A 15298-nucleotide genomic window follows, 5' to 3' on the forward strand; every position below is an offset into this window, starting at 1 on the left:
CTTCCGTTCGTTCTTTTCGATTATTGTTATTTTTTATCCGAGTATTATTCAGATTAGCAATCTGATTTGCCATTCTTTAGTTCTGTTCGGCCATGCACTAGTTGGCTTGCCGTAACTTGGTCACCTTCTGAAGAAGTTCAGATGGCGTAGGAGGAAGTTGCTCAGCCATGGCTCCATGCGAGAACGTTGATGCCGATGATATAAAGAAAGAATTATATTCTCGGCCCATGGTGGGTGCCAATTGTTCCTGTGTGGATACCTAGAGGGGAGCTCGGCTTCTGGGAGTCGGCGCCGAGTTGTTATCTTCGGTGCCGATCTATGAGCCTTGAGAAAGTCCGAGCTTCACGCCTGGAGAGATGTCCAATCACGCAGAGTGTGAACAAGAAACAAGGGAGAGTGTACCTGCAAAGACACTCCGAAGCTTAAGTTAGTATTGAGAATTCAATGTATCCTTTAGGATAGAAGATCATACCTTTTATAGGTGAAAACGTACAGGTCGGTTACACTTCTATTTTATCATCCGAGTTGAAGGGTAATAATAAAGGTGTAATGACCGTTGATATTTGCTCGAACGTTTTGATTTCAGGATGTAGTCCGTTGAGTTTATTTGTAACGTGTGATGCCGAGTTATAACGTAAGCTTGCCGAGTTATGACAAATAGTGCCGAGTTATAACGTCGGATTTGTAATGGTCGGATCAACGGGTAAAAACGCTAGTTGAGTCCTAATTTCATCAATCAAATTCTTATTTGATTAACATGCAACTTATTTATGTTGTTTAGTGTATCTACTTTACATACATTTCACAATCACAAAATGAAAAAGAAAATTTTTTTCATTTTTCTTTCAATTTTTATCTAAATTTGAGCACATCCAAATTTCCTACTTAGTTATTTATGATTCATTTTCTAGTATAATCTATTATCTATTATATTATATCAAAATTCAATTTTTGCACTTAACGATGGAGCTAACATGCGTGGCATATGTTTTTAAGAGTAATTTTAGATTTATTTCTTCTAATTCATTAAATCAAATTAATAATACCTAATTAATAATATCAATTAATCAGTTTAAACAGATATTCAAATATCATATAATTTATTATAATTTATGTCAATTAATTAACTATAATACATTTATATCAGTTATAATTAACTAAAATTAATTATACCAGTTGATAATTTATTTAAAGACCTAAAAGAGGAAAAAATATTCGATAAAATTATGAGATGTAAGTCAATTATCTATGTATTACACCTTATTAAAATCCTATAATAGTATAGATATGATTTATCAAGTTGCATTGTCATTTCAGTTTTCATATGTTTGTATGCACTATAGAGTTTTAGAAAAAAGAAATTCCATATGCAGATATTATTTTGTTTATGCATAATGGGTACAAGCCACAAACTCTAAATAACATAGACAAACCTATAATAGTTCCAATATTTGATGAAAATAAAAAATCATACCTATGTAACTATTCAAAAATACAAGGTAAATAGTCCATACAAGAAAACAAAAAAAAAATTACCTTACATAAAGAATAAATTATATTTAAAATTTTATCTTAAAAAATTTAGACAACAATTTTTTATTGACAAAACTGAATTTTTCAAATGTAGACTTAAGAATGACACAATAGAATAGTGTCAAGTAATCATCACAAGAAACAAATTATTTGTGAATGATTATTGAAAGGTTGGTGATGGTTTAATAGAAGATAATAAAAATAATGAAGTAAATTTTGTTTTTCATAAAATATTATACTTTTCTTTTTTTCAGACTATGCTTTTGATGAGTTAATTCATTTTTTTATCTAACTACTTTGGATTACATATTTTTAAAAGATATTTTCAAAAAAAAAAACCATACTAGCTCTTATTTTTCTTTGGTCGGACTAATTGAAGAACATAAGTTATTCTAGTTTACTTCAACACACACCAATACATAAGGTTGGTGTCCCGAAAATATCACTAAAGAATATTGATCAATCTAATAGTCATTGTAATAATACAAAGTTGCAAGTTAGGAGGCTTTAAAATGATGTAGAGTTTTGATACGTAATAACATTGGTCATATTACTTTGATTCTACGGATAAATATGGTACAAACAAATAAAACTGTCTCGATTAGATTTTAACAAAGACAATTTTCTATAATAATATCTTGAGTAAAGTACTCTTTTAATTGCTAATGTTTGAGCCAAATTCTAATTTTCGTCCCTAACGTTTGAAACATTCTATTATTATCTTAAATGTTTTATTCTGTCCTATTTTAGCCTTCTAAAAGTATCCTTTTTCTCAATTATTTTTTTTTTTTTTCCTTTTTTTTTTCTATTAATTTTACTCTTAAATTACTACAACCACCACTAGCTATGGCCACTACAATTATGATTTTTAATTTGCTGCTATCTAGAAGAAAATCATAATGGAAGAAAGGATATGAAATAAGATATTTAGGATAAAAATAGGATGTTTTAAACATTATGGTCAAAATTTAGACTTAGTTCAAACATTAAGAACTAAAATAGTACTTTACTTTAATATCTTTTGTCATGACAATAAAAAAAATCTCAAAAAAAATTTATCTAAATTTAGTTGTATTTAAACAAACTAATAATGTTTATATATAACGGGGATTGCTATGGAATCCTTAGAGAATTCTCCTAGGGTTTCAACGGAAGAAGAAGATCTGGTGCAACGCAGCACAAAAAAAGTTAAAACACGCGACAAAATAGATTTGAATCAACCAAGTGGTGATATGGAGATTCCCCATGAGAATACTGAGAATGCCATAGTGAGGTCCAAAGCTACATATAAGGAATTTTTACTGAAACCATCTGGTCCTACAATGGAAGATGATATGGATCTCCATGAACAAACAGATGAAGATTCTCCGAATCTGGAGGATAGATGGTATAAAGATAGCGACGATCACTCTGACAGGGAGAAATCATTTGATCCTTGCCCCACTATCAAAGTAACCCAAGAAGAATTTGAGGAATGATGTAAACCGTGGCGAGCATCCCTCATCGTAAAAGTCCTAGGAAAGAGAATCAACTTAGGCTTCATGGAGCAACGTTTAAATAGAGATTGGATCAAAAAAGGTATGATTAATGTTATTGATATGGACCGTGATTATTTTTTGGTTCATTTTTCAGATGAAGATGACTATTCGCATGCACTAACGGGAGGACCTTGGATGGTGGCTGGGCATTATTTAATTGTCCAACGTTGGAGGCCTTTTTTTCTGGAATCTGAGAAAGCAGTTCGCAAAATAGCGGCTTGGATACGCATACCGGATCTCCCGATCGAGCTGTACAACCATCGCTTTCTATGGAGAGTGGGATCGGCCATTGGTACGATGTTGAAAATAGATAGAGCCATGTCTATTCATTCGAGAGGAAGGTTTGCCAGAATATGTGTTGAGATTGATCTCACTAAAAAGTTAGTCCCCAGAAGTTTTGTTCTTGGGAGTATTTTCAATATTGAATATGAAGGTCTACACCTTATTTGCTTCAAGTGCGGTCTTTATGGTCACCGTTCAGAACAATGTAGTGAACCGTCGGAGGATGCGGAGGAAGGAGGCGGCGTCTCGGGGTCCGGGGGAGACGGGAGAAGATCCGATGAACAGAGGATCATTGCATTGAATAAGGACCAGAATGAAAATAGCATAAAATTCGGTGAACAAAATCAAAGGAGATATGATCAAAGCCCTCCAAATTTTGGACCCTGAATGATGGTAAGGAAGCAATTTAGAAGAAAATTAGAGAGATATGCGACTAACCAAAAGAGTAATTATTATGGTAAGAAATCCTTGAATAATATGGAAGGAGAATATAATAGCGCTACCCAAGGAGAAGAATCAAACTCCAGATTCAATGTTCTATTGGAGGAAGGTTTAGATGATATGCAAGGATTGCATGGCAATAACAAATCTAAAGGAAATGACCAACCAAGCACTATGAAAAATGGGACCAATCAGCAAGCAAAACAAAAGGAAAATGGGCCATCCACAAAAGCCCATGACAAGATCTTAAAACAAGGAGCTGGGAAGGTGAGTAAAAAAGGCACACTTATAAAAGATAGGCCCACTAAAGTTGAAAAAGGACCCAAGGTTTCTTTTAAGAAAACCAAACAAGAACATGCCACTTCGGATCCCCAATTGGCAATTTCAAAACATGGAATTTTCTCTTCCAGGGATCCTAATGTTGCAGCCATGGAACTTGAAATGCTTGAAGACATGAGAAGAATCCAAAAGGAGCAGTGAAAGATCTACAAAGAATCCAAAACACATGAAAAGTTCATGGAATCACATGTTGTGACAAATAGTTTCTTCACCCAAGTTCCTGGCCAGATTGCAAAAGAGAGAGGTCCATCTCCTGATAGCAGGAATCCAAAAAATTCAGAGGAAAAGCCACCTGATCAACTCATGGAGGATGTGGTGGTACACTCATCAAGTGATGGGCACGGGGGCGTCTGCCTAGGTTCAATAATGGGTTAGTTACCCTCTATCTTTCCTTGTCTAGTTATTCATGAATTTTATAGCCTGGAATTGTAGAGGTGCGGGGGAAAAGGCCTTCTCTACCCTCATCAGAGATATCAAAAAGGAGTTTAATGCTAGTTTCTGCATTTTATTAGAAACCCATATTAGTGGGCAACGAGGTGAAGCAGTTTGAAAAAAAATGGGTTTCGATGGTCATTTTATTGAGGAAGCAAGAGGTCAATCTGGTGGTATTTGGTATCTATGGGATAGAAGCAAATGGAAAGTTGATATTCATGCTCACAATTCTCAGATGGTGCATATGAAAGTCAAGTCTGGGTCCTCGCCGTACTGGCTTTTAACAGCGATTTACGGCAGTCCCCAGAGAATTAATCGAAACTACCTGTGGGATGATATTAGATCGATACACAATGAGATTAACTTGCCGTGGTGCCTTATTGGAGACTTTAATGCCCTGTTACATGATCATGAGCGTCATGGTGGGTCCAATAGCAACAGCAGAGGAGCATGCTCTGATTTTCAAGCCTGCGTATCTTATTATGGCCTTCTTGATTTGGGATAATCGAGATAGCCGTTTACTTGGAAGCGTGGAAACTTGGTTGAGAGACTCGACCGTGGCTTAAGCAATCTTGATTGGCAGATTATTTTCCCTACTGCTCACATCAAACACTTGCCTAGCTTCAAATCGGACCACTCCCCCTTATGTCTCCACTTAGCAAATGATCGACAAGAGAGCAAACAAATATGCCCTTTCAGGTTTCAAGCAGCCTGGCTATCACATCCGGATTTTACCCATATGGTTAATAGTAACTGGAAAATACAAGATTCTTGGAATAACCGTCTGAATGCTTTTAGGACAAGCCTAAAAAATGGAATATTGATGTGTTTGGAAATATTCTTAGAAGAAAGAGTAAGATTTTGCGCAGGTTACAAGGAATTTCAAATAAATTACAGATCAACAATTCTTCATATCTCCATGAGCTTCAGGCTAACATTTGGAGAGAGTATGAAGAGATTCTGGCTCAAGAAGAAATTCTGTGGTTTCAAAGTCAAGATTCAAGTGGATTCAGTGCAGGGATCGCAACACAAAATACTTTCATGGATCCACCATGGCAAGGAGAAGGAAGAACAAAATAGAGTCCCTCCAAGATCATGACGGTAACTGTGTGTCTAATAAACTTGCTTTAGAACAAATGGCATCTGCTTTTTATATTGATTTATTCAATGATGATTGTCCTGATGATGAGCGGATAATTTATACGCTTTTTGACATTGTTTTTAGTATGTTTTTAGTAGGATCTAGTTACTTTTAGGGATGTTTTTAATAGATTTTGTGTTAAATTCACATTTCTGGACTTCACTATGAGTTTGTGTGTTTTTCTGTGATTTCAGGTATTTTCTGGCTGAAATTGAGGGACTTGAGCAAAAATCAAATTCAGAGGTTGAAAAAGGACTGCTGATGCTGTTGGATTCTGACCTCCCTGCACTCAAAATGAATTTTCTGGAGCTACAGAACTCAAAATGGCGCGCTTCCAATTGCGTTGGAAAGTAGACATCCAGGGCTTTCCAGCAATATATAATAGTCCATACTTTGGCCAAGAATTGACGATGTAAACTGGCTTTCAACGCCAGCCTTCTGCCCAAATCTGGCGTCCAGCGCCAGAAAAGGATCCAAAACCAGAGTTGAACGCCCAAACTGGCACAAATACTGGCGTTCAGCTCCACAAATGGCCTCTGCACGTGCAACACTTAGGCTCAGCCCAAACACACACCAAGTGGGCCCCGGAAGTGGATTTATTCATCAATTACTTACTCATGTAAACCCTAGTGACTAGTTTATTATAAATAGGACCTCTTACTATTGTATTAGACGTCTTTTGGACCATCTTTGGATTACCTTATGATCCTTTGATCACGTTTTAGGGGGCTGGCCATCTCGGCCATGCCTGGACCTTCACTTATGTATTTTTAACGGTAGAGCTTCTACACTCCATAGATTAAGGTGTGGAGCTCTGCTGTTCCTCAAAGATTAATGCAAAGTACTACTGTTTTCTATTCAATTCTTCTTATTTCTCTTCTAAAGATATCCATTCGCACCCAAGAACGTGATGAAGGTGATGATTATGTGTGACGCTCATCATCCTTCTCCCTTATGAACGCGTGCCTGACAAACACTTCTGTTCTACATGAATTAAGCTAGAATGAATATCTCTTAGATCTCCTAACCAGAATCTTCGTGGCGTAAGCTAGAATGATGGCGGCATTCAAGAGAATCCGGAAAGTCTAAACCTTGTCTGTGGTATTCCGAGTAGGATTCAATGATTGAATGACTGTGACGAGCTCCTAACTCGCGATTGCAGGGCGTTAGTGACAGACGCAAAAGGATAGTAAATCCTATTCCAGCATGATCGAGAACCGACAGATGAATAGCCGTGCCGTGACAGGGTGCGTGAGCACATTATTCACTGAGAGGATAAGATGAAGCCATTGACAAGGGTGATGCCTCCAGACGATTAGCCGTGCCGTGACAGGGCATTGGATCATTTTCCCGAGAGATGACCAAAAGTAGCCATTGACAGTGGTTATGTATCACATAAAGCCAGCCATGGAAAGGAGTAAGACTGACTGGATGAAGATAGCAGGAAAGCAGAGGTTCAGAGGAACGAAAGCATCTCCATTCGCTTATCTGAAATTCCTATCAATGAATTACATAAGTGTCTCTATCCCTATTTTATTAATTAATATTCGAAAACACCATTATCACTTTATATCCGCCTGACTGAGATTTACAAGGTGACCATAGCTTGCTTCATACCAACAATCTCCGTGGGATTTGACCCTTACTCACGTAAGGTATTACTTGGACGACCCAGTGCACTTGCTGGTTAGTTGTATCGAAGTTGTGACAATTATGAATTAAGATCAGAGCACCAAGCTTTGGAGCCATTACCAGGATTTGTTCGAGCCTGGAGATCACAATTTCGTGCACCAAGTTTTTGGCGCCGTTGCCGGGGATTGTTTGAGTTTGGACAACTGACGGTTCATCTTGTTGCTCAGATTAGGTAATTTTCTTTTTGTTTTGTTTTCAAAAATTTTTCAAAAAGCTTTCAAAAATTTTTCTTTTGTTTTCGAAAAAAAAATAAAATAAAATAAAATAAAATAATAAAAAATTATGTTTTTAAAAATAAATTATTCTATGGCTTCAAGATTTTTAAGAATGAATTCTAGTGTTTCATGAAACATGTTGAATCCTATCTGGCTGTAAAGCCGTACCCAAACTGCTTTGGGATTGGTATTCAACTAATCACTCCAGTCCATGTAATTATATGCTAAAGCTTGGCTGGCTATTAAGCCATGCCTGACCCTTTGATTGGAGCTTTAGAGCATAAGATTCCTGGAATTCATATTAAAAATTTTGGAATCCTTATTTTCTTTTTCAAAATAATTTTTCGAAAAATATAAAATAAAAATCCAAAAAAAATATAGAAAATCACAAAAATCAAAAATATTTCATGTTTCTTGTTTGAGTCTAGTGTCATGTTATAAGTTTGGTGTCAATTGCATTTGCATCTTGCATTTTTCGAAAATAATCATGCATTCATAGTGTTCTTCATGATCTTCAAGTTGTTCTTTGTCAGTCTTCTTGTTTGATCTTGATGTTTTCTTGTTTTGTGTCTTTTCTTGTTTTACATGTGCATCTTTCGTTTATTAGAGTCTAAACATGAAAGATTTCTAAGTTTGGTGTCTTGCATGTTTTCTTTGCATATAAAATTTTTCAAAAATATGTTCTTGATGTTCATCATGACAGTCACGGTGTTCTTGGTGTTCATCTTGACATTCATAACATTCTTGCATACATTCATTGTTTTGATCTAAAAATTTCATGCATTGCATTATTTTACTTGTTTTTTTCTCTCTCATCATAAAAATTTCAAAAATAAAAAAAAATATCTTTCCCTTTTTTCTCTCATCAAATTCGAAAATTTGAGTTGACTTTTTCAAAAATTTTTAAAATCAAGTTGTTTCTTATGAGTCAAATCAAATTTTCAATTTGAAAATCTTATCTTTTTCAAAATCTTTTTCAAAAATCAAATCTTTTTCAAAAACTAATTTCTATCATATCTTTTCAAAATATCTTCTTATCTTATCTTTTTCAAAAATTTGATTTCAAAATATCTTTTCTAACTTCCTAACTTCTTATCTTTTCAAAATTTGTTTCAACTAACTAACTAACTTTTTGTTTGTTTCTTAACTTTTTCAAAACTACCTAACTAACTCTCTCTCTCTAATTTTCGAAAATATCTTCCCTCTTTTTCAAAAATTTCTTTTTAATTAACTAATTAATTTTATTTTTTATTTCAAAAATTTTCGAAAATTACTAACATTTTTCAAAAACCATTTTCGAAAATCACTAACTCTTTTTCAAAAATATTTTCGAAAATTCTCTCTCTCCCATCTTATTCTATTTATTCATTCATATCCTAACATCTCATCTCGCATCTCAACCCTCCTCACAGATGTGTTTCTTCCATTACATTACATTCTTTGTCTCCCCCTCTTTTCTTCCACTCACAAAGGGATCCCTATACTGTGGTATAAAGGACCTATATTATTATTATTTTTGTGCGCCCTCTTCTTTGTCATATGAGCAGGAGCAAGGACAAGAACGTTCTTGTTGAAGCAGATCCATAACCTGAAAGGACTCTAAAAAAAAAATTGAGAGAAGCTAAATTACAACAATCCAGAGATACCCTTTCAGAAATTTTCGAACAGGAAAAGGATATGGCAGCCGAAAATAATAATAATGCAAGGAAGATGCTTGGTGACTTTACTGCACCTAATTCCAATTTACATGGAAGAAGCATCTCCATTCCTGCCATTGGAGCAAACAATTTTGAGCTGAAACCTCAATTAGTTTCTCTGATGCAGCAGAACTGCAAGTTTCATGGACTTCCATCTGAAGATCCTTTTCAGTTCTTAACTGAGTTCTTGCAGATATGTGATACTGTTAAGACTAATGGAGTAAATCCTGAAGTCTACAGGCTCATGCTTTTCCCTTTTGCTGTAAGAGACAGAGCTAGATTATGGTTAGATTCTCAACCCAAAGACAGCCTGAAATCTTGGGATAAGCTGGTCACGGCTTTCTTAGCCAAGTACTTTCCTCCTCAAAAGCTGAGCAAGCTTAGAGCTGATGTTCAAACCTTCAGACAGAAAGAAGGTGAATCCCTCTATGAAGCTTGGGAAAGATACAAACAGTTGACCAAAAAGTGTCCTTCTGACATGCTCTCAGAATGGACCATCCTGGATATATTCTATGATGGTTTATCTGAGCTATCAAAGATGTCACTGGACACTTCTGCAGGTGGATCCATTCACCTAAAGAAAACGCCTGCAGAAGCTCAAGAACTCATTGACATGGTTACTAATAACCAGTTCATGTACACTTCTGAAAGGAATCCTGTGAGTAATGGGACGTCTATGAAGAAGGGAGTTCTTGAAGTTGATACTCTGAATGCCATATTGGCTCAGAATAAAATATTGACTCAGCAAGTCAATATGATCTCTCAGAGTCTGCATGGAATGCAAGCTGCATCCAACAGTACTCAAGAGGCTTCTTATGAAGAAGAAGCTTATGATCCTGAGAACCCTGCAATAGCAGAGGTGAATTATTTAGGTGAACCTTATGGAAACACCTATAACTCATCATGGAGAAATCATCCAAATCTCTCATGGAAGGATCAAAAGCTTCAACAAGGCTTTAATAATGGTGGAAGAAACAGGTTTAGCAATAGCAAGCCTTTCCCATCATCAACTCAGCAACAGACAGAGAACTCTGAATAAAATGCTTCTAATTTAGCAAATCTAGTCTCTGATCTATCTAAGGCCACTGTAAGTTTCATGAATGAAACAAGGTCTTCCATTAGAAATCTGGAAGCACAAGTGGGCCAGCTGAGTAAAAGGATCACTGAAATCCCTCCTAGTACTCTCCCAAGCAATACAAAAGAGAATCCAAAAGGAGAGTGCAAGGCCATTGACATAAGCGCCATGGCCGAACCTGTGAGGAGAGGAGAGGACGTGAATCCCAAGGAGGAAGACCTCCTGGGACATCCAGTGATCAATAAGGAGCTTCCCTTTGAGGAACCAAAGGACTCTGAGGCTCATCTAGAGACCATAGAGATTCCATTGAACCTCCTTATGCCCTTCATGAGCTCTGATGAGTATTCCTCTTCTGAAGAGAATGAGGATGTTACTGAAGAGCAAACTGCCAAGTTTCTTGGTGCAATCATGAAGCTGAATGCCAAATTATTTGGCATTGATACTTGGGAAGTTGAACCTCCCTTGTTCATCAATGAACTAAGTGATCTGGATCAACTGACATTGCCTCAGAAGAGACAGGATCCTGGAAAGTTCATAATACCCTGCACCATAGGCACCATGATCTTTAAGGCTCTGTGTGACCTTGGTTCAGGAATAAACCTCATGCCCCTCTCTGTAATAGAGAGACTGGGAATCTATGGGGTGCAAGCTGCTAAAATCTCATTAGAGATGGCAGACAGCTCAAGAAAACAAGCATATGGACAAGTAGAGGACGTTTTAGTAAAGGTTGAGGGCCTTTACATCCCTGCTGATTTCATAGTCCTAGATACTGGAAAGGAAGAGGATGAATCCATCATCCTAGGAAGACCTTTCCTGGCCACAGCAAGAGCTGTGATTGATGTTGACAGAGGTGAAATAGTCCTTCAATGGAATGAGAACTCCCTTGTATTCAAAACTCAAAGATCTCCCTCTGCAACCATGGAGAGGAAGCAGAAAAAGCTTCTCTCCAAGCAGAGTCAACCAGAGCCCCCACAGTCAAACTCTAAGTTTGGTGTTGGGAGGCCACAACCAAACTCTAAGTTTGGTGTTGAACTCCCATATCCAAACTCTAAGTTTGGTGTTGGAGAGTCTCAACAAAACTCTGCACATCTGTGAGGCTCCATAAGAGCCCACTGTCAAGCTATTGACATTAAAGAAGCGCTTGTTGGGAGGCAACCCAATGTTTATCTAATTCTTATTTTTATTGTTTTTCATGTTTTCTTAGGTTCATGATCATGTGGAGTCACAAAATAAATAGAAAAATTGAAAACGGAATAAAAAAACAGCAGAAGAAAAATCACACCCTGGAGGAGCATCTGTCTGGCGTTCAAACGCCAGAACAAAGTATAGTTCTGGCGCTGAACGCCCAGAATGGGAGCATCCTGGCGCTGAACGCCCAGAACAAGCATGGTTCTGGCGTTCAACGCCAGAAATGGCAGCAAAGGGGCGTTGAACGCCCAAAATGGGCACCAACCTGGCGCTGAACGCCCAGAGTTGTGTGCAAGGGCATTTTGCATGCCTAAATTGGTGCAGGGATGTAAATGCCTTGACACCTCAGGATCTGTGGACCTCACAGGATCCCCACCTACCTCCACTCACTCTCTTCTCTCTTCTCAATCATCCTCTATTCCCAATAAACACCCTTCCCTATTAACCCTTTACCACTCACATCCATACACCCACTACCTTCAAAATTCAACATCTCTCTCTCTCTCTCTCCCACCCAATCCCACCCATATGGCCGAATACACACTCCCATCCATCTCCTCCATATCTTCTTCTTCTATTCTTTCTTCTTTTGCTCGAGGGTGAGCAACATTCTAAGTTTGGTGTGGTAAAAGCATAGCCTTTTTGTTTTTTCCATAACCATTGATGGCACCTAAGGCCAGAGAAACCTCTAGAAAGAGGAAAGGGAAGACAAAAGCTTCCATCAAGGGTCTATAGCTCAGTGGTAGAACATTTGACTGCAAATCAAGAGATCCCTGAGATACCTCAGGGGATACATTTTCTTCCACACAATTATTAGAAGCAACTAAGGGTGGAACATCAAGAGCACTCCATCATCCTTCATGAAATCAGAGAAGATCTAAAAGCAATGAAGGAGGAGCAACAAAGACAAGGAAGAGACATAGAAGAGCTCAAGGACATCATTAGTTCCTCAAGAAGGAAACGCCACCATTACTAAGGTGGATTCATTCCTTGTTCTTATTTCTTCTGTTTTTCGTTTTCTATGTTATGTGCTTATCTGTGTTTGTGTCTTCATTACATGATCATTAGTAGTTAGTAACTATGTCTTAAAGTTATAAATGTCCTATGAATCCATCACCTCTCTTAAATGAAAAATGTTTTAATTCAAAAGAACAAGAAGTACATGAGTTTCGAATTTATCCTTGAACTTAGTTTAATTATATTGATGTGGTGACAATGCTTCTTGTTTTCTGAATGAATGCTTAAACAGTGCATATGTCTTTTGAAGTTGTTGTTTAAGAATGTTAAATATGTTGGCTCTTGAAAGAATGATGACTAGGAGACATGTTATTTGATAATCTGAAAAATCATAAAAATGATTCTTGAAGCAAGAAAAAGCAGCAAAGAACAAAGCTTGCAGAAAAAAATAAAATAAAATAGGCAAAAAAAAATATAGAAAGAAAAAGAAAAAGCAAGTAGAAAAAGCCAAAGCTCTTAAAACCAAGAGGCAAGAGCAAAAAGCCAATAAAACCAAAAAGGAAAGGGAAATAAAAAGGATCCCAAGGCTTTGAGCATCAGTGGATAGGAGGGCCTAAAGGAATAAAATCCTGGTCTAAGCGGCTAAACCAAGCTGTCCCTAACCATGTGCTTGTGGCGTGTAGGTGTCAAGTGAAAACTTGAGACTGAGCGGTTAAAGTCAAGGTCCAAAGCAAAAAAAAAGAGTGTGCTTAAGAACCCTGGACACCTCTAATTGGGGACTTTAGCAAAGCTGAGTCACAATCTGAAAGGGTTCACCCAATTATGTGTCTGTGGCATTTATGTATCCGGTGGTAATACTGGAAAACAAAATGCTTAGGGCCACGGCCAAGACTCATAAAGAAGCTGTGTTCAAGAATCATCATACTGAACTAAGAGAGTCAATAACACTATTCGAAATCTGAAGTTCCTATAGATGCCAATCATTCTGAACCTCAATGGATAAAGTGAGATGCCAAAACTATTCAAGAGGCAAAAAGCTATAAGTCCCCCTCATATGATTGAAGCTCTGTTTCATTGATAGTTTGGAATTTATATTATATTCTATTCTTTTTATCCTATTTTGATTTTCAGTTGCTTGGGGACAAGCAACAATTTAAGTTTGGTGTTGTGATGAGCGGATAATTTATACGCTTTTTGACATTGTTTTTAGTATGTTTTTAGTAGGATCTAGTTACTTTTAGGGATATTTTTAATAGATTTTGTGTTAAATTCACATTTCTGGACTTCACTATGAGTTTGTGTGTTTTTCTGTGATTTCAGGTATTTTCTGGCTGAAATTGAGGGACTTGAGCAAAAATCAAATTCAGAGGTTGAAAAAGGACTACTGATGCTGTTGGATTCTGACCTCCCTGCACTCAAAGTGGATTTTCTGGAGCTACAGAACTCAAAATGGCGCGCTTCCAATTGCGTTGGAAAGTAGACATCCAGGGCTTTCCAGCAATATATAATAGTCCATACTTTGGCCAATAATTGACGACGTAAACTGGCGTTCAACGCCAGCCTTCTGCCCAAATCTGGCGTCCAGCGCCAGAAAAGGATCCAAAACCAGAGTTGAACGCCCAAACTGGCACAAATACTGGCGTTCAGCTCCACAAATGGCCTCTGCACGTGCAACACTTAGGCTCAGCCCAAACACACACCAAGTGGGCCCCGGAAGTGGATTTATTCATCAATTACTTACTCATGTAAACCCTAGTGACTAGTTTATTATAAATAGGACCTCTTACTATTGTATTAGACGTCTTTTGGACCATCTTTGGATTACCTTATGATCCTTTGATCACGTTTTAGGGGGCTGGCCATCTCGGCCATGCCTGGACCTTCACTTATGTATTTTTAACGGTAGAGCTTCTACACTCCATAGATTAAGGTGTGGAGCTCTGCTGTTCCTCAAAGATTAATGCAAAGTACTACTGTTTTCTATTCAATTCTTCTTATTTCTCTTCTAAAGATATCCATTCGCACCCAAGAACGTGATGAAGGTGATGATTATGTGTGACGCTCATCATCCTTCTCCCTTATGAACGCGTGCCTGACAAACACTTCTGTTCTACATGAATTAAGCTAGAATGAATATCTCTTAGATCTCCTAACCAGAATCTTCGTGGCGTAAGCTAGAATGATGGCGGCATTCAAGAGAATCCGGAAAGTCTAAACCTTGTCTGTGGTATTCCGAGTAGGATTCAATGATTGAATGACTGTGACGAGCTCCTAACTCGCGATTGCAGGGCGTTAGTGACAGACGCAAAAGGATAGTAAATCCTATTCCAGCATGATCGAGAACCGACAGATGAATAGCCGTGCCGTGACAGGGTGCGTGAGCACATTATTCACTGAGAGGATAAGATGAAGCCATTGACAAGGGTGATGCCTCCAGACGATTAGCCGTGCCGTGACAGGGCATTGGATCATTTTCCCGAGAGATGACCGAAAGTAGCCATTGACAGTGGTGATGTATCACATAAAGCCAGCCATGGAAAGGAGTAAGACTGACTGGATGAAGATGGCAGGAAAGCAGAGGTTCAGAGGAACGAAAGCATCTCCATTCGCTTATCTGAAATTCCTATCAATGAATTACATAAGTGTCTCTATCCCTATTTTATTAATTAATATTCGAAAACACCATTATCACTTTATATCCGCCTGACTGAGATTTACAAGGTGACCATAGCTTGCTTCATACCAACAATCTCCGTGGGATTCGACCC

General features: G+C 37.5%; 1 non-coding gene and 1 pseudogene across 1 annotated transcript; one reads left to right on the forward strand and one right to left on the reverse strand.

Moving 5' to 3' along the window:
- The first annotated feature begins 2648 nt into the window (after positions 1 to 2648).
- On the forward strand, positions 2649 to 3740 carry LOC107611585 (uncharacterized; annotated as a pseudogene).
- A 5946-nt stretch (positions 3741 to 9686) lies between these two features.
- LOC148578423 (small nucleolar RNA R71) lies at positions 9687 to 9790 on the reverse strand. The gene has a single exon (XR_015903634.1). It is a non-coding gene; the product is annotated as a small nucleolar RNA R71 (small nucleolar RNA).
- Positions 9791 to 15298: the final 5508 nt, after the last annotated feature.

Source organism: Arachis ipaensis, chromosome B1 (assembly GCF_059453495.1).
Source record: "Arachis ipaensis isolate K30076 ecotype BB chromosome B1, ASM5945349v1, whole genome shotgun sequence".
Classification (NCBI taxonomy): domain Eukaryota; kingdom Viridiplantae; phylum Streptophyta; class Magnoliopsida; order Fabales; family Fabaceae; genus Arachis; species Arachis ipaensis.